Source organism: Mycteria americana, chromosome 1, assembly GCF_035582795.1.
Source record: "Mycteria americana isolate JAX WOST 10 ecotype Jacksonville Zoo and Gardens chromosome 1, USCA_MyAme_1.0, whole genome shotgun sequence".
Classification (NCBI taxonomy): domain Eukaryota; kingdom Metazoa; phylum Chordata; class Aves; order Ciconiiformes; family Ciconiidae; genus Mycteria; species Mycteria americana.
The window spans coordinates 112205144-112230161 of record NC_134365.1 but is presented as its reverse complement, the minus strand read 5'-3'; the positions used below and the strand labels follow the sequence as shown (position 1 = coordinate 112230161).

Genomic DNA, 25018 nt, shown 5'->3' with positions numbered 1-25018 from the left:
TGGCCCTAAAACATTAATTTCAATAAAATATGTAGCGAAACCTCATCAAAATGTGCGGTATTTGTAAAGTAGAATCTCATTTTAAAACCTTCTTGAATCAACATAAGTTTAATTTGCATTTCATTGTGCTACTTGCTATATGTCAGGCACACAACCCAAGCCTATATCAGAACATCATATGCATCTCCTGCCAGAGAGAAAAAACCCACATATTAAATAAATATAAGAGTAAAAAAAGAATGGGGCTGCTTGTTTATGAACAATATACTCTCTGATCATAAATGAACACTCAGTCTACAGAACCAGACTGGACCTAATCTGAAGTAAAACCCCCAAAAGTGTCCCCAGGTGTGGATGTCAGGTCCTCAGCACCAAATGTTTTGCTTTTCAGATTTGCTTCTATTGCACTTTAATATTTGCTAATGTAAACAAGCAAACTGATGCATTAAATTCTAATTATGATTAACTCTGAAGAGCTACATTTAAAGTTTTAAGATCTTGATAAGCTTTCAGCATAGTGCAGCTCTTCTCATAAAGATGTAATGAAACTGTAGTGCCAAATCTTTAGTTTGGTTACAGGCATACGAAGCAAACATAAGAGGCTCAAACAAATAGACCTTTACTACTGTTTACTCAAGGGTGATTTGACATGAACCGTCAGCAGGATCCAGTGGTGTGGATCCAGTGGTGTGGATACTTGGTGTGGGCAGCCATCACGTTTCTGGCATAGTCCACTGCAACACCAGCCACACGAATATGAACAAAAATCCTGGGACCATCAGCTGTGTAAGTCAAACCGTACAGATGTGAGATTTTTGAAACCAATATTCAGTGGTTTCCTAGCTTTTTACAAACACATTTTTAAAAGTGTTTCTTTTCTGCTAGCCAGCATTACAGCCTGAACTTTATATAAGTCATTTGTAAAGATGTCTGTATACCAAACATCTGTAACAAACCTAGGATTTCAGCCAGGCAAAGAACCACTAAATGCATTGACAGGTACCCTGGACTCCCCACTGGGCATACAACTGACCTGCAAACAGTTCTGGCTGCCAAACTGTGTCCTTTAAACAAGTTACACAGAAAAGTAGACTCATTCCACTCCTGCGCTCCCCAAATATTTATTCATTCTCCTAAATCCTCATTCTGCATCCAATTGCTCTTTGGCAAGCTGCAGAGCCAAAGACATCAGGCTTCAGCTGCCTCTGGGAGGCCTGCACGAGCTGCAGCCACTTTATTTTTCTTTTGTCCTGACAAACTCCCTTCTGAGTTTTGGGCTGAGTTGTCCCCATCCATGCCCTTTGTAAGTGCTTCTGCAGCACAGATTTAAGCTCTCCTCTGCAGCAACAAGTGAAGACGCAAGCTGTACAAATTCCCTCTGTCATGGTACCTCTCTTCTGGAAAGATACTGGGTGACTCAGGGCTCAGCAGATGTTGCTCTGGAGAAGAAGCACCAATGACCAAAGAGGCGGTTCTGAAGAAATGCCACTAGGCACCTGTGTTGCCCACAAAACAGGATGGACAGGAACAACAGAGAGACTTGGTGGGAGACCAGGGAGCAAGCTGCGCTAGGATTTATTTAGAAGTAAAGAAATACATGGCAAAGTAACAAGTTTTCTGATCCTACAGTGAAGTTAACCAACTGTATTGAATTTTATCTCAGTCTCAGTGGCTTTAGCTCCCCTCATATTTCTGATGATTGGCAGTACATGTATATTTTCTATTACATTAGACTTGTCAGACAGTTCTTCTCCAAAGATATCAAACTTTTATGGTACACCAGCAAAGTAAAATTTGCTTTCATATGATGAGGTCTATGGGTGGGCCTAGCTCCTCTACTTCATTGGCGTTATGACAGAATTCAAACACACACAGGCTCAGAAAACAGACCTTAGAACACTCATTCTGTAAAACCCTTTTCCTTAGTTTTAAAACCGTTACTTTTTGCTATCCTTACATGTAAGGACACATTACTATACAGATTACTTTAAGCAGTGTAAATTATTCCATAGCAGCAAATCTCAGTTACAAAATGTAAACAGTACATAGTCAAATGGTGAAGAAACTTTAGGTTGTATGAATAGATACACTTGACTCTTCTATTAAATGTTGGCTTCATAAATCAACTCACTACATAGGCTGTCCTGCAGAGTTAGGACCTTGCTGATAGGCAGTGTAATATGACCACTTACTATTCTATGAGAAACTCTAGGGAGGAGACCAATGCTCAGTTTTAAAAAGCAAAACACTTACCTGAGCCCTTTTATGCTGTACATTATCTGCTGATGCCTCTTTCCAGTTATCTTTCTAGTTCCTAGTGGTATCTCAAATTCTGACTTTCCAGCATGCAGCTAGCTTAGTCTTATGAGCATGCTCAGCAGACTTTTTAGCTGAGCAGCTTGAATGCTTATTATTAAACTGTACTGTCCATGCTTAATAGTTTACAATGCACTAAAATCAAACCCAGCCTCTCTGTGAACTGTTACAGAATTCCCTGCCAAAATTGGTTCATCTCTCCCCAGCTGTTTTAGCTGCGGAAATTTTCAAAAAGTGGGTCAAAAAAAAAGCTGTTAAAGTATTGTGTTTTTCTCCCTTGTCTCAGAATCGGAGATGCTATCATTATCATTTACTTTCCTCCCTAAAACCAAAGCAAACCAAACCAACCCCCCCCCACTTTCTAAAGCAGAAACCAGTTCAGCTTCTGAGCTTCACAGCCCTTAAAATGCCAAAAAAATGTATCTAAAAGGAAAACTGGAAAGCCTGTTAAATTTCATTACATGTATCACCTCTACTCCATTCACAGTAACTGTGTATCATTTAGGAAGTGTGTCAGAGGTCCGTTATCTTGAGTTCCACACCGTAAGTGTATGCCAAAAATTTTAAAGCTACCCCTAACAAAGAGGGGAAAAGGAGTAGCTTTGCTTACTTTGTCACTTACATTGACCTATTTAAAAGGAGCTTTCACAGTAATTTAAAAGTAATCAATCACTTAAGGACAAGCCAGTCTTTCTATTTACCCAAGCCAGTCAAGGATTGCTTTTCTAATTTCATAAGGACTCATTACCTGGTAGGTGAAAAACAACACAAAAAGCTAAAGTATAAAAATACCTGAGGTTGTCTTTTACTTAGCTTAACATATAAACTGCAGAGCAGATTTACAACTTTGAAAACTTAGCACTTCTGAGTAGTGTAAAATACATTTCTACATGCCTCCAAAAAGCCAACGACTTTGTATTGACTAAAGATGTCTCTTTCGGTCGTTCATCTCCCTGTCCTGCTTTGCTCCAATGAGTCGTCATTTTAATCCTCCAAGTGCTTCTGATGCACTTACACCATAGCACATAGATACCATCTGCTTTTTAACTCAAGAACTGCCGTGAGAAAGTATGTCACACCAGCCAGCCCGGAAACAGAGTTTTACAAGAGGAAGAGTCTGTCTGCTGGTCTTGCTCTTCCTAAAATACCTTGTGCTGGCCACCATGTTCCCTCTCTGAGAGGTCAGAGCAGGGGGAAGGACATGGGGGGGTTGGCCCCCTGCATTACAGGGGGAAGAGGAAGGCCCTGTCCCATTCCTGCTGTCTGCATTGTGGCCAAGCAGAGCTAGCACGTGCCAGCACGTGCTGTGACCACCTCTGGCCACCACTGAGGCTGCTGAAGCCACTTACAGTCTGGTCCACAGTGCTGCAGGCCTGATGCCGATCACAAGGCTGAGGGGCGCCTCGCCACCCCCTGAAGCCTGGCACCCTCAGAGGGGATGTAGCACTGGGGTGCAGCAGCTTGCACTGGGCCTGGCCCCAGGGGTCTCCTCCAGACCCAGCATGGCATGTGCCTTAGGCCCAAGAGAGCACCATCACCTCCCCACTGGCCCTGTCAGTCACCACCTGAAGGACACAGAGCGAATGATCTGAACTCCTGATGATGGGCATCCATGCCACGCTGCTCCAGGGCACTGCGTGATGGCCCAGGAGCCTCACATCCCTGAAGACTTGTCTGTACAGTCTGCTTCCCCTCAACAAGGCAGCTCTCCCTGTCCATGCCAGTATTCTCCTTCACGATGCAAGCTAGTAGCCTTGGTGATATTTCAACCCTCCTGCTGCCAGACAGTTTGTAACCACACGCAATAATGTGTCTCCTCCAGCGGTGGGAGACGTTGAAGTTCATAGCGTACGCCAGGAGACCAGAAACAGGGAGCCACTGATATCTCCACCCACGTCACATCAAGCACGCTGCTCCCTGCCACGAAGGAGGCAGCTCTCTCTGCCACCCCTGCCAGCTCGCTGCACTGCCTGGCCTTTGGTCGGACCCAGCATGGCTGCGCTTGACTGCAGGCCTACAATCCGTATAACTTACACCAGACAACTGCTTTAGCAAAAGATTTCAAGAGAAAAGGGTAACTAAAAATAAAAGAAGATGCCGCCTTCATAGCAAGGAAGATGAACAACTGTTCAAGGAATTGTTAAGAATACCTGCAAACTTCAAGTTGGTTCAGCTTTTCATGGGATTAATTTTTATTTTCATATACCATTTGGTATCCTAAGGAATCAAGTTTTGTTTTTTTCAATAAAGCACTTGCTCCATGCAAATGGAAGCATTTAAAGACAGAGTATTCCTAAAAAAGTAGTCTTACTCTTCTACTTAGCACCAGGGAATAGTCTTCTACCATCTGAGAAGAGAAACGATAGCTTCTGCCCTTGGTGCAAGGGTGTCATGCTGGTAATGGTAATTCATTTCAAGAAGACAGGGGCTTCTTCTTCCTCCTCTGTATTCAGCCCATGAAGTAGATTTCAGGTTCAAGCTCCTTTTTCTTGAAATAATTCATTTCTTGATGCACTTTTTAAAAGCAGAAGCATTTGAAATGGACATAACCAGAGGTTATCCCTGGAAAAAGGGTTGGGCTGGTAATGAATATTACAAACCAGCATGATATCAGCTCTCCAGAGGAAGCAGGGGAAGAGTACCACCCCGAACAGGGCCCAGCAGCTATGAAAGAAATTTAATCCCGAGTTAAATGAGATTTCATAATGTACTTGAGATGAATATTTTATTCATCACACAACTACAGGAAATAATTAACCCTATAGATAAGATTTTGTAGTAATAATAACAAACATGATTAGAAATAGCATCATCAACTTGTAATCCCTAAAGTATACTCTGTTCATCAGATGAAACTAGACCAAATCTAAAAGAAAGAGCATGTACAGCCTCAGCCCATGCAGGGACATCAGGAAAATATTCAGTCATACAGAACATAAAGTACAGGGGAAGAAACAAGTAAATTAATAGTCCATTGGCAAGGACATAGTATGATATTTAGGAGTTTGACTGTTCCTCCCAGGCTCTGCCACTGTGAGCCCCTGGGGAAGTCACTTCACTCTGAGAACCAATTTACATATCTATAAATTAAACAAGAGAGTAGGGTCCTCTTGGCAGAGCGAGAGAGTTTATGCTGGGGGCAACAATTCTTAAAAAGACTTGGCATTAACAGTGGACATGACTCCGCCGAACATGAGCTCCCGATGTGCTGTCGGGGCCGAAGGGAAAAATGCATCCCTGGAGGCCTCTGTGGAAGAAGCCTGAATAGGACTGGAGAGCTTGGATTAACTGTATACTTGGCACTCAAGCATCTAGTGTTGGAAGGCAGTATCGATGTCTAGTGTGTACAACCCAAGAAACTCACTAAAGAGCCTCATAAATAAAGGACTAGAAGAAACTCTAGCGCAGCTCTATTTATCCTATGAAAATTATGTCTGACTTGATCATTGTCTAAAAGAGTTTTGACAGGAGGCTCTTACAGGTAACAGGCAACACTACAAACTAGCTCCAGCAGACACGGTCAGATCAGATATATAATGCAGATACACAGGGAACAGTACTTCGCCACTGGAACAACCTTCCCAAGGGTGATGACAGGTTCTCTGGCCTTGACCCTTTTAAATCAAGATTGGATCTTGTGTTCTGAAAATCATACTTCAAACAGGAATTCATTCAGATTACACACAGAAGGTTAGCCTGAATGATCACAATTTTTTTGTTCTGCTTTTTCTTTTTGATCTACAAGCACCCACTATATGTAACAATTATTTAGGCTTATGTAATTCAATAGACTTTGTAAAACAGTCTTAAAAGCTCTGATGAGAAGTCACAATTGCAAAATATTGTTCATGGAAATACTGGTTCCCTAATATGATGTGATTCCCATATTGGTGAGTCACTTACTAAAGATACCTTTTTTTCTTCTTACATATTAAATTAACGGAACGGCAAAGAATAAAATTTATATAGTGAAATTACAGCATACAAAACATGGCATAGACTGCACAGTTTAGACTGGTATATACAGATGTGGAAAAGAGGTGGATGGCAAGATTTTAAAGTGACCAAATAAAAGCTTTTGGGGAAAAGCTCTGTGTAGGAGCAGCTACCACAAAGGTAAATCTTCACAAACCTGTTCCCAGCTGCAGATTTTTCTCCTCATCTACATCTTCACTGTCAGGTCCCCAATGCTTCTACCCTCCAGCTGCTGCCTACCTTCCTTGCCAGCCCTCAGCCCCGGGCCTCCCGCAGCTGTGCACCACTTCTCATCCTGGCTAGGACGGTGGTCTGAGTCTCCAGCATCTACATGCTCCAGCTGCCAGATGATTCAAATGGACCTTATGGGCCAAACAGCCTATAACCAATTAGTTCATTGAAATAACTTCTTTTGTGGCTAATTTACAGGGCGGGAGAGGACCATTCAACATGTGGGACACGTTGCTTTTAGACACAAGGCACTCAGCTTACTTTATGTTATTCAGGTTTGTTTTTAAAAAAAGGCAAAACAATAGGTGAGTTTTGTTGATACATGTTGATCTGTTGCATCACTTCAGTAACACAAAGCAGTCATAAACCCTGTTTAATTGGTGTTTTAAGGCAGGTTTATGGCTACAAGCATTGCTCAAGCATTACAAAGCAGAAGCAGCACTGAACCCTTTCCTCGTTATCTCAGACACTACAAACATCAACAGATATTTACACTGTGGTCTATCTATTTGTTGATTAAATTGCCAATTACCATTTTCTGCTCTCTGATTTCTGCTCCATTTATCATGTCTTCATGTACCTTCAGCTAGCAAGGACCAGAGGAATCAGATGGCATTTCGAGGTGATCTCTTGCTTTTCTACATATATATACACAAACATATTGTATGCCTCTACAGAAGCTAGAACTCTGGCACGTACAAACTCAGAGTAAGACTTAAAAGGATTGTGATATTAAAAATCTAAATTGAATTAAAACTCATGGTGGATTTTTAAACTTTACCTTCTACTGATGACTTGAATTCATACTAAAGTCACGTTTTCTAGTTCTTTCTGTAACAATTTGGACTATGCACCTTTTTTTTTTTAATGAAAATTAAGATTTTTGCCTAATCTCATGACCTCAGGACTTTAAAACCTCAATGCACCCTCCAAGTTGCCAATGCTACCCATATAAGTTCCTTGCATTAGAGAGACCTGCGTTAAAGGATCCAGTGATTCCTAGTGCTGGTCTTTCAGCATGTTTTTCCCGCATGCTGTACACCTACAGTAGTGTTGATGCAGGAGAACACTTAGCCATTTGCTGCAATAAGTAAGTCACTTGCAAAAAATGATACTGCTTAACAACTAAAGTATTTAAGATTTAGAAAATTATTACTATTGGGATTAAAAGGTAAAGAAAATAAAAGGTAAGCAAAACTTCTTTGTCCCAAGTTATATTTTTCTTCCAAGTTCAGAAGCGTAGAAAATACTAACATGCTTAAAAATATACATGATGAGCAATAGTAAATACTTGCTTTCTCAGTCTAAATATAGCTCCTTTATAGAATGGTAGATGCTCTATGGATTCTATCAAAGACATCATACGCTGGACTAAAATTCACGCTCCTTATGAATACACAATAAGATATGTTCGTAACTACAAGATAGTGAAAGCAGAATAATGAAAAAAAATCTGAAAATAAAGCCTCTAATGGATCTTGCCATCAACTACAACCAACTGAAAGCACTAAAAGAGGGACCGTATAGGTTTCTCTGAATGCATACTAAACAAGTAGGCAATATCGGTGACGGATTCAGACTTGCAGTTTATGTTTGTCTTTTTGTTATTTTACCACAATTCACCTTTAAAAAAGATGAAGTTTCATACAGCAATGGTTCCTTCCTTATTACAAGTATTTTGATGGAAGATTCTCTCGGCATTCATTTTAAATGCACACGTAAGCAAATCAACTTTACTTCCTTGCTGTAGGATTTGAGAAACAGATACAGCAGGAACAATTCAATGGATAAAAACCATCCTAATCTTAGTTATAGGAATAATTGTATAATAAAAAGTAGTGAATAAATATATAGTAAAAAGTAGCAGTAGTTTTTCTTTTTTAAAGGCAGGTATTGTGAAACAATGACTCCAAGACATACTTCTTACAAGAAACAGCAAAAAGGGTTAAAAAATAATGTCGTCTTGTGAAAATTTTAGATTTCTACCCCATGGTTTCCAGCCTATGTTAGCACTACATACCATCCAAGACGTCCATTCTCAGCAATTGTGTGTAGGTCTTCATACAAGCATGTGTACTGTGGCAGGGTTGCATTTATAATCTGATCATAATGGGTGTGGTGCAGTGGGCACCGCTTGTTGTCTACACTGTCAAGGAACTGTAAATATATCTGTTTGACCAGATTTGGTGGAAAGGGATCATAAGATCACATCTGCATTTGAATTAGATAAGCCGAGTTTCCCAATTAGTTCCAATTTTCGGTCACATATATAAATATATATATGCACGCACACATTTGCAGATTATCTCTCTGTACTTATATTTAGCTTTATTGTCCTCAACAGTATGCCAGCAGGATACTGTTCAAAGGAGTTGCTTTATAGATGCAATCAGGGATTTCAAATGGGAGCCATTTTCATCAAAAATTCTCCCTTCATCAAAACCAACTTTTCTATTTATGGAAACACACTGGTTTTAATTTAAATGCCACTGGTGCACAAAGGCTAGTGTGCTTCTAACTGAAAAGATTTTAAGTGTTTCAATCTTATTGCAATAAATATATTCCCTCCAAATTTTTTTAGTTCAGTATGTTTAATTACCAGGCTTCTGTTATTTCTCCTCTTTATAGAGCAATTCTAGGAACACACTTCTAAGAGGGCTAAAATTACTCTATATATAATCTACCCGCAGGGCTGTGATCTGAATAGAAACTGTGTTACTTGATTCATTGCACAGTACGTTTCTGTTGTACATGTTTTTCTCTGTCACCATATGACAGAAGTACTGGCACAGTCCTTTCCAGTTTATCAACATTTGGGATGTCCCAAGTGAACCAAATAAAATCTGCTTTTTGTAAAACTCCAGCAGCACGCAGCCGCTAAGCCAAGACTGAGTTCACCTTGCCACATTTGAAGCAGTTCAGGTAAATGATGAACATTTCTGTGCATCTCTCAATCTTTTTCTCAAAGATTTTCCTCAAGCTACCAACAAATGCCCCTGAATGGCATGACCTGAACAAACTTCAGCATCAATCTCTTCCTGATTCTCCCAATTTATTGTTGACTACGAATAAACATATCAAGTAAAGTTTCTTTTTCTCAGCTTTCATTCACTGAGCCTTTACAAAATACTCCAATTTTACCTTTGTGACAAACTTCTAAGTTCTGGATTTTTCTGCATATGAGCTGAGAACTTCTATCTGTCCCAAAGCCTCCAGTTCTTCCAGGAAATCTACTCCATGGCAATTAGGTACCTATCCCATGGCTTTCTTCTTGTTTAGGACACTAGATTCTCAAGGGGCCCCCCACCCCGAACCAGGAGACTTTCAAGAGGCATTCTGTGCAATGAAATAAGCAGCTTCATCTGCCTCCCACCACCTGCACTTAATGGGCACTACATAGAGCTGCTTTATGCTTTTCAGCTTTCCATACATGTCTGCTTAAGCTCCTACAGAACCTGATTTAGCAACAGGAGACCTGCTGGTATTTGATTTTGCTAATGATTCCTGCTTGGAAAGGAAAAATGGGTGAAGCACAAGTAGGACTGAGCCTTCTACAAAGACAACATGTGCTTCACTTACCTCACATGCACTTCCAGTCACTTACTGCATTATGTAGGAAACTCATCTCTTCCTTTTCCTGTGGCCTGCTTCCCTTAGGGGCGTTCCTTGTGCCCAGAAGGACTGCCTGGTGGGAAAGCAGCAAGGGCCTCTGGTGAAGGGACGCCATGAACAGACATGAATTTCCCAATCAGAGAAGGGGAAAAAAGGAAAATGAATAAAGTCATTTTACCTCCTATAGTAGCACATACAGTGCATTTGCATGAGGATTTCCTAAGTCCAGAGCACATTAGTCTTGCTGTGCATGCATTAGTATTTCCTGCACAGATACATGGGAGTCCTAAGCACATACCCAGCCTCTGTTTGACTGGGTGCTTCGCCTATCTTTGGCAAGAGCCAACTGAAGCATGAATAGATGTCTGATTCATGGAGGACGAAGAAAAAGGAAAAGCATTTCCTCTTGCCATAGGACTCTCTACATTACTAAGCTACTGTAATTGGAACTATTGCACTAACTGTTACTGAACATCTCTGAGAAAATTGGCGACCTGAATCCATTGACTATACCAACAGTAAGAGTCCAACAGCCCAAACCAGAGCCCTTGGAAGTCAACAGAAAGCCACATATTGATTTAAAGGCTGTGGGATGCAGGCCTTACCAGTTTATCAGTGCGTAAGCATGTGCAGTAAACTGTAACCAAATATATGCTTACATCTGGAAGCACTTTAAAAAAATGTGATTAAAATATAAAAACCATATGAAACACATGATTTTGCAGGAAGTTCTAACATCACAACATGCTGCTAAAAGGAAAAGCACACTACTGGTCTGGTCCCTGGTTACTGAACGGACATGAAATGGGAGAGCCCTGAAGGGGAAAAAAACCCCTTGCTTAGAAGCAATAATTTGCTATTGCATGTACTGAAGAATCTTTTCCTTCAGAGAATCCCCATGGTTTGCCCACCAAAAAGGGTGTTCAGAAACACACAAAAAGGAGCAACAAAAAGACCTTCATATGCCACTTTCACAGTAGCTTTTATGCTCTGCTTTAGCAGCAGTAAGAATGGAAGATTGCTCTAAGGAAGTCCCTCAAACTCAAATTGCCCTGAAGAGGGGAAAAGACTGGCATCCTGAGTGCTGGACTTGGAGGCACAGCAGATATCGGAGAACGGCCACTGTGTCTAAATGCCAGAGAAGTCTCTTGCTGGCAGTTAAGTTCAGATGCACAAGAGTTTGCAGATGTATTGTCAAATGGCAATCTCAGACACCTATGCGATAGCCATTTTTGGAAGCACTGTGCCCTCAACACTTCCCATGAAGACATGCAAGATCTGTTTTAAAACATATTTTATGTATTATTTGTCTGTATATTAAAGAGGATCAAGTGCTTTTTAAAATCTGACTGCTTGCCTTAGTGTCTACCATCACACTGAGCTGTTACGAAAATCTATTCCCATTTGCACATGCTTCCATCTTGTGAAATCTATCTAAACAGTTAAATCTTACTTCAAAAGAATTCAATCAAATTTTCCAACTTCTAAACAGAATTTTGTATTTTGGTTCTCACATTATTGTTCTGTCAGTTTATCGTTACTTTAAAATATCTTTAGCATGATCAGCTGGAGTTTTTTTCTTTGCTTTAATTTCTGGTTTGTTTGTTTATTTTTTTCGTTATGCTGGTGCCCATAGCATAATCTGCAATGAGGCTTCTGCAAAACTTGCTCCTAGACAGAACCAAAACTATCTCACAGAACCGTGAACTTTCATGTCTATTAGCCCTACACAAAGAACTCGCACCAAATTAGAAGTACAGTTCCTTAAAAACAAAGTCCTTAGACAACCTTCAGGATCATAACTGCATGCAAGATCATGCAAGATCACTTAAAATGAACAAGAAGGAGAGGGCTACTGGGGCAAAAAGGGGTCCGGTATAAACTTCTTACTATATTAAACACATGCAAATCTGCACTATTGCTGAAACGCAGGGTTTTAACATTTCACGGTTTTTTTGCTTTAAAAGGCATGCATTTAGTGTTCCCTCTGTTATTCAGCATTTCAAAGTACAGAGTACATCCTAATTGCTAATAACTTTTTAAATTCAGCTAGAAATTCCATCCAAAACTTGTTGCTGAATGGACTTCTGTCTGCAGTGACCTGAATCGTTAAGATTTCCTGTTGCTAGTAGTAACATTCCTATCTTGAAAAATACCCAGGAGAATATTTAGAAGTAGTACCTTTCTAAAATAGTCCATAAAAGGCAACTGATACTCAAATGTCACAGGTTTCTTTTTTCCTCTAATAAATAAATGAGTGATTGCTGATGATCATAATCTGGCACTCATTCAGCTTATAAAACAAAAGCATACTAACAGCAATCAGTGTTTTCCCTTATCTTGAATGACTTTAGGAGAAGGAAAATTATCTTAGACACTAGCTCCAACATTTCAGAAAGCCATATCCATGTAATCAATGAAATCATAAAAGGCAACGGTGATTCATTTCCATTGATGCAGCTTGTTTGCCCGAGAATTAAAATGCTCTTTATAAATATTATTTAAATAAAAAGAATAGGCAAGCATTAATATTTTCAGTATTATCATTCTCATCTTTAGGAAGGTAATCACAAGTCTACAGAAGCAGGCAATTTGTCCAAGATACATAGACATTTTAAATGTAAACAAACAGAAAATACTGAACTGCTTTAAAATCAAGCTTTTATCCTCATCTAAACATGTCTATGCTGACTTCAACAGAGCCAAGAAAAGAACCAAGTTCAGGCTAAATTCCCAGTTGGAGAAAGTAGGTTTCCTCTAACTTAACTTTTATTATCGTATTTAGTATCTCGGCATCCCTATCTTATTATTTATACAGAACTTAACTGCAGTTGGGCATCTTATATGAAAGATTAGTATGAATCTCATGTGTTCAGTGCAGCTTGTGATAACTGAAATAGTATGTGATTTTTTTCCATACAGGATAAAATGCTCAGTAAATAGAAAAAAAACGCAAACAAGATGTTCTTGTTTGCCTATAGCAAGCAATTTACATCCTTTTAAGATCTTCTGGCATTTGGTCCTTTATTCTTTTGCAATAGCAAACCCAAGGTGTCCTGTAAGCACCAGATTGAATGAAACCTGCTTTCCTACAGATTTATGCTCTCTACTCTTTAACTCCACATTCTTTCTTCTCATTGCAAATGGCCAGATCTCTCCAATTGCCTATTACACTATCACCTGGCAGGAGAAACTGTGCTGTGACTAGTCTGGGACTGCACACATTTTGTTTGGCCACTGAGCCACTGCCAAACAGAATGTATAACAGCTATGTTCTGCCTGCCTTTTCCTCAAAATTGGCACCAATCTGGGTTTCTTTCCTGCATACAGTCACAGATTTTCATAAAGCATGATATTCATTGAGAATTTCACCTTTCAAATTTAACTGAGAGATACAAAAGGGTTCAAACCCATGGAGGAGGGAAAGGAAAAAAGGGAACAGACAAACCTTAGTAGAAGTCTCACTTTCTTAAAAAGTGAGAGTAATAACAAATATTTAGGAATAATACTGTTGATAATGTGACAGTTCACCAGCTCTGTGAAATGCCAGGCCACAGTTCGGGTTGTTCGGGTTTTTTTAATCGATTCTAAGATTAGGCTCTTAAATCCATTTTTAGGAACTGTGATGAGTGACCCTGCTTTCAATATGGCAGGAATCTAGCATCTTACTTCAAGTGTGACATGCACTTTAAAACAGAGGAATTTAAAATAGAGGGCTCTCCCTTTCTGACTTTAGATATACCAACGAACACCTACAAACACATCCAACCAGATGTAAATAATTACACACAGAACACAGAAAATTAGACCTGCAAAGTTAAAAACAGCAAAAAACCCCCCTCTATATAGATTTTATCAAATTAATGTACGTGGAGCTAAAAAGAAACGTGTTAATTTATAAAATAAACAGAAATACTAAAAATATTTTAGCAGTAAGAAATTACATGTTTAAAGTGATTTGCCCAAAGGTACAAAGAAGTTAGATGACATCTTGAGAATTCTAAATCCAGATGTAGACTGAAACTTTTAGAACTTCTTAATGCTGTATAAACCCAGAGTAAACCCAGAATGACAGAGATGGACACAATGTCAATGCCACTGTTTACTACATTCCTGTTTGTAAACCCCCATAAAATGGTTACCTTTTCAAATATTTAAACTGAAATCAAGGTGTTCAACCAAGCCGATGTCTGAAGTTGGAAGTTCTTTCCAACAGTTCATAACTGGACTGTCTTAAGAACAAATTCCCCCACCTGAAAATCAGGCTGACGTGCAACTATACATAGATATCATATGTTGCTCAATTCAGGTAGAAGAATCAAATTTCCATCTAAAGTTTTTGATGTTTCAGTTTTGGCCAGGTCAAAAAAACTGCTGTCACATTTTCCCTTTTGGAGTCTATCTGCAATGACTGAAGAGTTCTTTGCAGTCACAGTATCAGACCATGTATAAAACGGTTTAATAATTTCAATTTATCACTGAGAAGTTTGAGGCACAAAGAAATTATGTTTACAGTAATAGCATCATTTGGTTTAATAGATATTACTAAATATAACATAAGGTAAGTGCATTTAAATTCCCTTTCCCCTAAAAACATATGTATTCCCTATAGACTGTCATGTATTGCTTTTGCTCATCATCTTCTTTTTTTTGTTTCCCCCCAGAAAGATATATGGGGGGGGGGGGGGGCAGTTTTGGTGACATTTTAGGCAAAAGTGTTGTGGATTCAATACAAGAAATTAAGTGCACCATTAAAAAAAATGTAATATGACTGAAATCTTAATAATATTAAATAAAAGATGTAATAGATGGAATAAAGTCAAGATTCTGTGTGTCACAGTCACACTGTTCCTGATACTTAAATATTAACCAGAATAATTAAATATTGGTTCAGTGGTTTTCTATGGAATTTTCCATATTTCTATTTAAAAAACAATTCAAAAGCTATATTTGCCATGACCTGCTGATATGCCAAAAATAAAATGTGTATAGACTCCATAATCTAGTAGTATATGGCATGATGCTATTTAAAAAACAGGTTTTTGAATATAAGCGGTTGAATGAAAGAAAGAAACTTAAAATAGTGCTAGCTTTGAGGTAAGACGGGGGAGGTGGCCACTGCCTGTCCTGCCAGAGAGCAGCCAGACGGCCAGTTAGCCGAGTTGTATCTACTAACTAGTCACAGCACTGTTGTCAATTGCCTGGTGGTAATGCCAGGAGAGATCCAGAAGTTGTTGAATTATTGCAATGATCTATATGGGGCATGAGATAGAGGGGAAAAAAACCCCAACACATCTGTAGATTTTGAATTAACGCAGCCTGCTGCTGCTCAAATTACAGTCCAGGAAGGCTTCATGAAAAAAAAGCATCTCCGTGTTTTATTAGCCATATGAATATATATAGCAACATCCATATGAAATTTGAATGAGCCCTGTTCACTCAGAATGCCTCACAGTGGCATTCCTTCTTTTTGTGAAAAAACCTCTAATAAAAATTGATTGTGATTCTTAACTTCTGGTTCAGTAATGAAATCAAAACAATTATAGGAAACAGAGCCAACAGCAGCATTAAAATGAATAATCTACATCAAAATTGAGTATTAATAATATTTGAAGAACCTGGAAGATGGAGAGAGCGTTCATTCCCTCTCCATGTGAGATGCCCCAAGATGGCAATCTTGCTTCCTGTGCTTTTACTTCTCAGCACCCAACTAAGTCAACCTTGGATACCTGCTCACGCCAAGCTCTTTCAGCATCATGGTCTCTAAGGACAGGACACTCAGTGCTATACATATGCAATGCCCAATTTGTGATATGATCCTCACAGCAAATAAAAAAATATCAGTGTGTACCCTAACACTTACTGTCAAAAGACATGTAATAAATAGCTATAATTTAACATCTCCAGTATATAACAATTTTGATCTTTTTTTACCTCAAACCCTTTAAAAATAGTCCACAAACCACCTGTTGATCACATTGTTTCAAAAATTGTTGTTCAAAGACTTTTGTTGAGTTTGTTTTGTTTACTTCACTTTAACAGGAAAAGTACAATTTATTCCCACTTCTGCTGCTTAAAATAATTTTAACATATTTCCTTTAACAAAAAAAAAAAAAAAAAGAATCACCTGTGGTTTGGGACTACACAATGGAAAATTTCAGGCCAAAAAATACAGTTAAAAACCAGCAAAGTGATAGAAAGCAAACGGTTTAATATAACTTAAAACATGATTAAGTTACCAGATCCTGGAAAAACAATTTCTTGTTTTTTCCAGAGGCTGGCAGTAGATTGTAAATGAAAAGGAAAAAAATACAAGGGAAAAAATTTGAAGAGTCCTACTTTTTCTTTAGCACAAACTATCAATTTGTAGAGTTTTTGCTTTATACTGATGTAATTCTCATTGTAATTCTCATATCCTATGAAAGGATAGCTGGGCCTATACTGGATACTTCTGGAGAAACTTTCCTTGTGAATTTCCAGCCAGAGCTTGAAAGAAGTTTTATGGGGCCAGTACAGAGTGCAGTCTGATTTCCACATGATAAATACAAAGGTATTTTCAACACAGACTGATTCTGTCACTCTGCTGTGTCACATTTTGTATGTTTTATGAATAAAGTTCCTTCTGATCACTTTCTTCTGCATTTTCCTTATTTACTCCTTATAACTTACTCTTCCCTCCTAGGGGCACAGATTTTTTATCTCAGGAATTTATTATGCACAGGCTGAAATAACAGATGCTCAGTGGCAACCAGGTCATAATCATGAGTAACTTATAAAATATACACCAAAACTGGAGTCGATATTTTCAGAGGACACTGATCCTCACTCTGTAGGCACAGCAAAGTCAAGTTGCCTTACGAAACACAGCTATTCAAAGGTACTTCCACTAGCCTGCCCATAATAACCTAGACATTTTTGGTTAGCAGTGAAGGAAATTACTGTGTCTCCCTCCCTGCAGTTTTACTCTTTTGCTTGCACAGCCCTGGATCTAGTAAAAATGCCAGTCGGGTATATGGTGAACCAGACCAATCCAGGTTAAAAATCTTCTTTTTCAGCATTATTTTTAACCAGGGTCAATTCTGATCCATTTCTCTGAGTAGCCTTCCAAGGATGTATAGCATTTCAGGGGCAGCAGAGAAGTGGGAGAAGAGGCAGTGAAAGAGCACTGGGATACCTTCAACCAACTCTGCCACAAAGGACTATTCTTGGAAGGATGTCTCGGAAATAATGAAAATTACCAACAGTGATGGGACATGTACTTCAGGGTAAGGCCTTCTCTTCATATTTTGCTTTATCATTTAACACCATTAAGCATGCATTGTTCAAAACAGGACCGATTAAAGGGCCTGCACGTCTTCCACGGGACATTTATGGTCCATAGGATATTTCTGGGGTTAAGAGATGTGGAGAGTTGGTGATATAAATGGAATACTTCCACTCAAAATGGCTTAGAAGAAGAAGAAGGTGCTTTTTGCAGTACTTGAAGCTGTATTTCTTACCTACTTCTATCATATTGCTAAATAAACTGGGATTACATAATTAACACTAAAATACCATCTTTGGGCTTTAAAGGTAACATTGGAATTGGAAAAGTCATCTAGTTATTGTTTGAATCACTGGACATTTCTCTAAAGGAGAGGTAGGTATTTCAGTAACTGGAGGTAGCACTACAGTATATACTGCCTTGGTCGTGTAGTATGGGTGTCATTTCCAGCAGAATACTGAGAAATCTTAAACCGTTATGGGTGCCACATACATACCTTGCAAATCACTGTGAATACTGTTTTGAACTGATGGATGAGTGATTTGAATATAAGGCCTCACCCAATCCGTACCAAAGTCAGTAGGATCTTTGACAGAGTCCTAGATAAAGCCCTGAGTGGTAAAAAAAAAATATAAAGTGGATGGTCTGGTCAGAGGAGAGGTAGAGGAAAAATCAATTGCCATTTGTCTTGTCCTTCACTCCACTGATTTCCTATTGTCTGTTGTCTCATGTTTCATGCTGCAGATGGCTCACATCTTTCCCAGACCCAAGAATAAGATTTGCCAAAAGACCTTCCAAAGGCTTTTACAAGATTTTTTAAAAAGTTACTGGTATCCCACTGGAGCTGAAAAAAGAAACCTAACCTATGCTCAAAAAACAACCTGTCACAACAGATGTAACCATCCATATTCACTTCTACCTTCGCTGCTAGACAGAGCAAAGTAAATATAAGAGGATGTTACATGGAAAAGAGAGGTTCCTTCCCTCCACATCCCCCCTCTCTGAAATGCTGTGACCATAATTTTGGAAGGAACAGCCCTTTTTCTTGGGTGAATTTATTACTTCAGGTATGAAACTGAATGCCAGCAGTGGAAATGTTTCTGAACAAACCAGGAGAAAGACAGCACTTTTGTCTTTGCTTTTCCTACTTTTTTCCTCGGTGTTTTTCCTCTTGCTTTACTGAAACCAGATGACTGCACGTCAGTTGACAAGGCACAGGCTCATATCAGTGAGTGACAGACCATTTTAGATAGGGTGGCTTTCCTCTCTCATGCCATGTTTCTTCTACTTTTAGATCTCCTCTGTTTTGCTCCTTAAGGTCCTGTCCCTTATCACTGCTCCTATCCTCATATCCGATTACGTCTGCTTGTTCTCTGTGTCCATTTGTTTTTACCCACATATCATAATCACTTAAATCACTTCATGAGACAAATGTTTCTCCTTTTATCTGTTCTTTCACCTTCATCATCACCTTTTGGGACAGCCTTCTGCTGATGGTTTGAATATGTTGCAGGAGAGTAAAAATGAACTGAAAGTCAACTTGGGTATTCCGAAGACCAGGTCGCTGCTCTCTTTCTTTGAGTTTCATGGAAAAGCATGTGTACATCTTCTGTTTCTTGCTCCCTCAACTATTTACTGAACTCCAATGCTGGCAATTCTCACCTTTTTTTTTTTTCTTTTTTTTAACAGATCTGTGGTTCCTGGATCCATAAAGCTTGGAGATCAAAGAAGTTTAAGGCCCAAGTAATTATAGTCGCAAAAGAACTTTAAAACGTGATCATGAGTTGTAGCTGAGAAGATGAAATAAATTTTTCTTTGTCTTTCTTGTTTTAAAATTATTTAAAAAAAAAACTCTTTCAAAATTGCTAGGATATAACATAGCTGGGTTTTTTTCTTTTTAATTTGTATTACCAACACTGTGATTCACTGACACCTTGAGTGCTACAATTCTCCTGTTCCTGTCAATTTTCCTTAATCTCTCGGTTTAGACATCACCTTGTTCCTCAAACTAGTTCCTCTCTTTGACAGAGAAATCAACTGTTAGTCTTGCATTTCCATCCTTTCTCATGTGACAGTAAAGATATCCATAGGTACCATGGAGACCTGTTTCTGTAATGTACAGATGTCAATAAAATGAACATGTCTAGTAAATAAAGTTTTTCCTTCTTCCGCACAGAACAACAGAACAAACCTCAAAGTGAACCTCCAACATTACTTTTCTATGTAATTCACAAAACAAATCTAGTTCCTCCTTGACTAAACATTAAAGATGCTAAATACAAATCTTTCAAAGAAATGAAAGCTATAAAGCAAGTGTGTTTTAACCCTTTCAAAACTACTTTTTTCTCTGTGTCAGAGAGAATGTAAAAAGCCAGTATAATTATTTTAGTCTGAGCTCATGATTCTTTGACTTTCTCTAAGAGAAAATAGTAGTATTTGGAGATATACTATTGATGTTTAAACTTCCTGACAGTCACATTATATTGTGTCAGTCCTCAGACGGTCAGTAAGAACACCACATTTAATCATCATTTGCATCATTATTGTAGAGGTTTCCATGAATCACAGAACACAGCTACTGGGAGCAGATATTCTCCTTTTAATGACAGATATAGGCATAAAATCCTCAGTAAATTCTTCTCCTCCTCATTAAGCCCTTTCCCCTTCATCAGGCTGGTCATCAGAGCATGAAGAAACGTTTCATAATCCTCTAATCTGGTGTCACAACACCACTGGTGCCTTATTTTGCCAATGGAAAACCCACAGCACAGAAAGGGCTGGTCTTCTGCTTGTGTGCCTATGGAGGAGGTGGCCACATGCAAGCACCCACCATCCCCTGCTCCCCAAGTGCCTTGTGACCACCAGGAGATGGCCGGCTCCCCAGCAGTCCAGGCCACCAAAGCTGGAAGGAGACCACCTCCTCAAAGTTTCTTTTACTTCCAGTTTTTAAGGGTGTAAAGAGCACTTCAGCAGGTATTCCTCTATTACAGCATAGCCAAGAAGAAAATCATGCATTTATGTTACATAAGACGACACATTTCTCTCCCTCAAAGTGAACCCCGAAACTCTTAAAAGAAAAGCACACCCTTAACTGCACTAAGGACACAGCCAAGAATTTTCCTGTAGAAAGTCTAAGGTTTAGCCCAAGTCAAAATAGATAGGAATCCAATTCACAATAAGGAAACAAGAAGTATGAAGTCTATTTAGATCATCTTACATTGCAGCATCAACCTCAACTCTGTATTTGTTAGCATTTCTTTGAAACAATCTTCCCCCCCTCTTTTTTTTAAAAAAAAAACATTTTCAAAATTGATGGGCAAACTCAAGATCTCAGACTGGCAAATAAGAATGGACACAACAGGTGAACAACATGAACTGCACTTGAAAGGGACTGCAACATCAGATCAACTCAGATCTGAAGCATGATCTTTTTTAAAAAAAACAGGCATTCTGCTAATTGTCAGTAAGTTTCAGATGAGCATACAAACTTAGAAAGACAGGTCAAGAAACAAGTAGAAACATACCCTCTGTGTAGAGTTCATCTGACCAACTTCTTACATTGCGTAGTAGAATTATTCTATTAAATGAGCATTTTTCCCTTTAGCTCCAAGTAACTGCTACATAATTCTGAGACTTTTCTTGCACCTTCTGACTTTGGTTATTTATTTTTTTGAAAAGAAAACTATTTATTTAAAGAAAGATACAATGAAGATCATTTTGTACAGAATCACACTACTGCTGAAGGAAAAACAGGCTCATTTCTCCTCTAAATCACAGGCATCTTAAAACATCACATACAGAGTAACTTTGACATGCCTTGATGATTTATTGCTCTAAATTTCATCCACTCAGCAGTTTTTGCAAACATATTTCTAATGTTACTGTCAACATGCAATGTTTAATTCTCTTCCTGTGCTAATAAAGTAGCTTTTTCAACCTAAGTAACTGAAAAAACATTATAGCTCAGATCATATTTATTACCATTACACTAGATGACTAGTGTATCTAACACAATCTGTTCAAGAACTTATCCAGAAGTATTGTGTTTCCCTCCTTAAGCGGGACAAAAGTTACAAAAGCCTTATCTTCTCTATAATTTTGCAACTTACCTAAAATTTAGATAGCTCCCTGGTATTTTTGGAAATAGGTATCCAAGTATAAATCCTTTTTCTCTTACCAGAAATCAGAATCACTGAATGTTGTTTTAAGAAAAATTTATGTGCATCACAACAAAGGAATGCAAAAAAGCTGCAGGAAAGCTTGAGTAAATAAAATAAATATGGATAGAATAAAACTGGCTTCCCCCCAAAACCCGAGTTTGTCAAAAGAACAAAGCACACACAAACAGCATGTAAAACCTGATCAAAATAAGTTTATAAAAAAGGGATGAGGACACATGTTTTTTCTATTTCAGCTTGAAAAATAAAAGGACACAGCAATGAGTCTTGCTGGCAGGCAGATAACTCATAGGCCCTGACCCTTCGACTCACCAGGAATTCAAACACAAAGCTCTTTTCATAGTGACCGTGCCACACATTCTCAAGATAAGGCAGCGAAATAAGGAGCAATGGAGAGGTGCCACAAAGCTCAAACTGCAGAAAACTGTGCATAGAAATTATGTTCACTTATTCACCGATATGCAGCTGCACACCAAGTGCTAGCTGCAAAACTATTTCTTTCCAAATCGGAAGCCATGCAGCGTGCTTTTAGAAATGGGACCTGTCTCCTGAAGCAAGCAAAAGCAAAAGAGAGAGCAAGCAGCAAGGAAAGGACTATCCCTGTACATTTCTGTATCGTTCAGAATTGAAGTGCACATCCGGACAAATAATCTGTAACACAATGAGCTTCGCAAAAGGATTGCTGTGGTAAAACGGAAGGGTTTTTAGAAACAACAAAAATAGCTACATTTCAAACAACATTTCAAATCTGGACTCACCATGAAAAAGCAACAGTTGCCTGAAGTTAGTGTGTTATTTTCTGCCCTGTTCCATTGCACTTTTTGCCTAGTTGTCCAACACTTGGTAGCTCAGAGCTGCCACACAGAGGCCCCTTCCGTGATCTGGCTTATTTGCCTGTCAGTTTGAGTCTCAGCTTCTGTATGATGCAGCTGTGTACTTTGCTGAAGGTCTAATATCATTTCCATAAGCTTTCTCCCTGCCTGGAGCAAGCAGTTTGTTCTCCCTGCTCAATAAATACTCAAATCACTTTTCTGGTACTCACAGGGATAAAGCTTTAAGTTGTTAAGGAGTTCTTACTAAGTAGTGGGTGGAGAACATAAGCTCAGTACAAGGAAACTCTGCGCATAATCAGAAACTGAGAAACTTCCTCCCTTTCCCCCAACCCCTCCTCTCGCCAGGCGAAGCTGCCAGTGCCTCCTTTACAGAAATTTAGGAATGTAAAGGGAGGACTCAAAGGGGCCCAGTCAGACAAGCCTTTCTCAATCAATTAGCTTGCAGCCATTACTTGTGACCCTAGGTCACACAACATAAGTGTGTGGGGTGTGCCTTTAGGGGTACAGCAAAGCTACTTATTAAAACTTACATAACCAAAAGTGTTCAAAATCAAATAAACTCTGAAAGCTGGAAAATATTTTCCATGTACCACAGTTTTGCAGGAAGAAGAGTTTTGAGTAAAGAAATGTTACTTCGCTTTTCCGATAACAAATCATTTGATGCAGGAAACTAACTTTTTTGTACTTAAAAAAAATGAGATTGAGATGTGAGATACACAAGCAGACTTTAAAGTGATATTTGCTTTACAATTATGCAAAAACTAAATAATACCGGCATGAGTGATACTGGACGAAGCACATGATCATGTTTCCTAAAATAAGACTATTGTCTGTAGCTGCAAAGGAATAGATGTTTGTAGGACTGTTTAATTAATTCATGAAGTTCAGCCCACGTATTTCAGTCCTCTGCAAGAAACGCCTTCTGAGCATTCGGATTCCATTCTTCATTTTAATACTCCAACGTAACAAATCAAACAATTTACTTTTAAAAAAGGTCTGGAATATTTAAATACTGCAGTAAGTTATCCTGCATTGAACACACAGAGAGAAGAGGGTGTAACTTACCACGATTCCCACACGACAAGTATACACCCCTTGGTGTGAAGGAAAACTTCAAAAAGACCCTCAGCTTCATATCCTGCCAACCCAATGACATGGAGATGATGCCTTGGAAAAACCCATGAGGGAGTCCTGATTTCAAAAGCAGATCTATGACAACCCCTTTCTGGGCCAGACAAGATCAATGCACTGCAGGGGCAATGCACTTTAATCTCAAGGTGCATCGCAAAGCATCTTTAAGTAGTGCCACAGATCAAGGCTTACACACAGTTTTTAGAAAACAGTTCAGCCCAAACTTCACTCTCTGCTTAAGGTAACTGAGTAACAGCTACACAAAAGCTCATAGAGGACTCCGGGATAATAACATAGGAAACTAGCGGTAACATATTGAAATTCACTGAGGATGTTACAGACAACCTGCAATCTACATGTCTCTTCTCCATTAGAATCCCAGTCAAACTCTCTGACCAGGCAGCATGGCTTGTGTTAGTTCAGACGTTCACTCCAGAGATCAGATTGCAGGATCAGGGCCACTGAGTAAGTGCCCTGGGGTAAGGATTTCGCTTCTGTCTTGCACATAAGACAGCATTTAATAAATTAGGTCACATTTAAATCCTTGGAAAGCCCTGGCAGTAGAAATAATAATCATGGAAACTTCAATTTTGAATGAAAAAAATGGGCTCAGGATTAAGATGCTGGACTGGGATTTAGTATATTTGGGTTCTGTTCCCATTCATGTCTGAGACTGCCCGAATGATTTGGGAGATATTGTTTCATCTTTTGCATTTATGCCAAATATCACTTGCCTTACAGATGTAAGGCCTTCGCCTCCCCAAAGTCTAGCAATAAAAAAGTGATAATAATATTCAATATATGGATCCCTTCAATACTGGTTCGCAACACATACTCTACATAGTGGAATTAAAGCAGTATTGTATATAAAATATTTACTGCCACAGGACTTCTGAATAACTGAAAACAAGGAAACTGTCTACATCAGATCTCCTGACACATCATGCAAATCCATTATGGGCTTCAACATACACACAATCTCCAGGAGATAAATGCAAATCCATGCACATGAATAATGATATACACTTCACTCTCTCTCCTTTAGCCATCTAAATGTAAGGTTCCCAGAAAGCTTACAGGGTTGGGCCCTTAAATCACAAGGAGTTGGAGTCCCTAATAGTAGAAAAAAATGGGAAGATAGTGCCTGCCTGGAGACAGGCTGCCTAGAGCGTTGTTCCCAGCAAGTGTTAAGAAATGAAGAACTCGCTCCGTGTTTGGCCAACCTCCGTGAACTTCCAGGCTAAGTCAGAGGTATTACTGTTAATTTCAGGTTTCCCTTTAACCTACAATTTCTAAAGCCAGATACATCCCAAGCACTCCATTTGGATATACATTATAGATTGACACACCTTTCTTTTGGAAAGGTTGATATGGAAAATTTACGACACAAATAACAAAGAAATTTAAAGGATGTTTTTAATGTAACTTAAAACAATGCTTCCACACTGGAAATAATAATAGAATAATGGCTCCTCCTG

The 25018-nt window shown here is 38.9% G+C and overlaps 1 long non-coding RNA gene across 5 annotated transcripts in view; it reads right to left on the bottom strand.

Moving 5' to 3' along the window:
• LOC142416766 (uncharacterized) overlaps nucleotides 1-22654 on the bottom strand; it is a 289637-nt gene extending 266983 nt beyond the window's left edge. For 4 of the 5 annotated variants that reach the window (XR_012777822.1, XR_012777824.1, XR_012777823.1 and 1 more), the window contains exon 1: nucleotides 22335-22654. This is a non-coding gene — a long non-coding RNA (uncharacterized LOC142416766). Of the gene's footprint in view, nucleotides 1-10101; nucleotides 10208-22334 lie in introns of all 5 variants that reach the window. The other variant, XR_012777831.1, reaches the window with a different exon arrangement.
• Nucleotides 22655-25018: the final 2364 nt, after the last annotated feature.